Source organism: Dendroctonus ponderosae, unplaced genomic scaffold (assembly GCF_020466585.1).
Source record: "Dendroctonus ponderosae isolate FM_Combo_2020 unplaced genomic scaffold, Dpon_F_20191213v2 Dpon_F_20191213_1, whole genome shotgun sequence".
Lineage (NCBI taxonomy): Eukaryota > Metazoa > Arthropoda > Insecta > Coleoptera > Curculionidae > Dendroctonus > Dendroctonus ponderosae.
The window spans coordinates 1755661-1757816 of record NW_026017110.1 but is presented as its reverse complement, the minus strand read 5'-3'; the positions used below and the strand labels follow the sequence as shown (position 1 = coordinate 1757816).

The following is a 2156-nucleotide window of genomic DNA, read 5'->3' as shown; positions in this document are numbered from 1 at the left end:
CTGCCAAACTCGAAGCTGAAAATGGTTTTCTAAAATTCCCTGCAAAACAATGAATGAGGCGAATTTTCTAATAAAATTAATTTTGTCATTTTTGGGTGAAAAGACCCCATCCCATGATTGTTAGGTTTATCTTGGTGCAAAAAAGTGCAGATCGGACTAGAGTTTCGACCTTTTCAAGTCCTCTAAAAATTTGAAAGCACATTTTTTCCGAATCAGTTGCAAATATCCGAACAGTCCTAATGAGCTTTTCGCCTGTCTGGAGGCCCTTCTTTCATTGATTCGGTTTTATTCCGATTTATTTTCCTGACTGCGTGTACTTGTTATTATATTCTTATCTTTCCTGGGACTCAGTCAAAGTGTGACGTAAACATTTTTAATATCGTTTATTTCATTACGTAAATTAAGTAACCGTAAATTTGTCTTTCTGAGACAAATGTAAGGTTTCAAGAAGACAAAGACCTAAAAGAACGTTAATATTTACCAATTATGAGTTTGTGTAAATTTAAAATCTGATGATGGCGCTGTTGTCTCGCCGAAACGTAATAAGATAAACGATATTCAAAATTTTTACTTCACGCTTTGACTGAGTTCTTAAAACGGCTTGAATCTCGGAAACGGTTGAAAATATCTATTGAGTCTTCAGAACCATTGTGGTGGGCCGTTCCGATACCTATCTTTTTCTTCTGAGGCATTAAGGAAAATGCCTAATCTCGAAAATATATTGGAATTTTACTTAATAAATTCTCGAAGTTTTTCAATTTTATCTCAGAAACGGTTGGGACTATCGAAAAATCATCAGAACCTTTTCGATAGAGGCTCTCGAGAAGTGTTTTGCTCTAATTAAACTCTATCAGAAATTGTTTACCGGTTCCGAATCAGAGACAAAAACGTATTCAAGTTTAATGCCGGTATTGCAGTACGCACTTTTCTCCGATTTATTGGCCAATAAAATGAGCGACTTATTGAAGGTCATCTTCTTGGCCAGTCGATTGCGGGTCTGACTTGGAGATTGTTTTCGCAATAAATTGGTGCAATTTAAGCATAAATTTCAATGCTTTAGTTCTGTTGTTTTGTGTTCTGGCACATGAGCCTGACCCTGATCCAAGAGTCAACTTTTTTGGTCTGGCCTTCAAAGAAACGATCAATTTCGTTAGTAATTTGCAAAGTTCATTGCAAACAACACATATTTTCAACATCTAAAAACACAACACTGGCAGTTAGAGCCCTATTGCAAGAGAAATTTCCAGGTCCTGTAATTTCGTGATTGAGTGATCAATTGGCCCGCAAGATCCTGCGACTTAACACCGTTAGATTTCTTTTTGTGGGCTCATGCGAAAGATCGTGTTTACGCCAACAATCCTCAAACTCTTGAGCAACTGAAAGCCAATATCCGTGAAGTTATGACCGAGATATTCCCGGTAATGTGCCGAAAAGTCATTGAAAATTGCCTCAAATGGATTGAGGCCTGTAGGAGGTCGCGTGGAGCACATTTAAATGATATTGTTTTCACGTATAATGGCAAGGTTTAATCTTCATATTGAATTAGAATTTCCGTCTCCATCTGAATATTTTGTGTGTTTTTTTTTTATTTACTTTTCCAAGCATAAATTGGATAATCATGTTTCAAAAAGTGTTTTTTTATTCGAATGAATCAAAAAGTGCCATTTTGCGAACAGAAGCGATGATCAAAAAGAAGCACTTTTCTTTAGCGTTCATTTGTTTTACTTTTACGCACGGACTTTGCCGCACAGTGTGCGACAAACTGAACTTGCACTGTCATTATATATTTTTTAGTATTTTTATTTAAAAATAACCGAAATGCTTTTTTAAGGAATTACGTAGGTTTATCAGCAACTATTGATCCTATTTTCAAGTTTACTTACAATTTGTAAATTATACCTTTGTTACAAGTTCAGTCTCATAATCGTTTTAATGGCCTACTTATCTACTTTTGCGATGTTGTCACACGTAAAATACGATCTTTTTAAGAAGGGCAAATGTCATGCAGAGTATGCAACATGCATACACCATCCCAAGACCACAGGTGTTTTAAGTTGAAATAGTACTTAAACTTAATTACAAACTTCAAAACATGACATTTCAAAAAATGACATTGCCACAAAATTTTAAATATGAAATCGATGCATTTTATTATT

General features: G+C 35.2%; 2 protein-coding genes across 2 annotated transcripts in view; both read left to right on the top strand.

Annotated features, from left to right (window-relative positions):
• LOC109543735 (rho GTPase-activating protein 26) overlaps nucleotides 1–2156 on the top strand; it is a gene marked incomplete at its 3' end in the record, with an annotated part of 44470 nt that overhangs the window by 8082 nt on the left and 34232 nt on the right.
• The window catches only part of LOC125502516, a 49518-nt gene that overhangs the window by 41870 nt on the left and 5492 nt on the right, over nucleotides 1–2156 (top strand). The gene's annotated exons all lie outside the window — the stretch shown is intronic.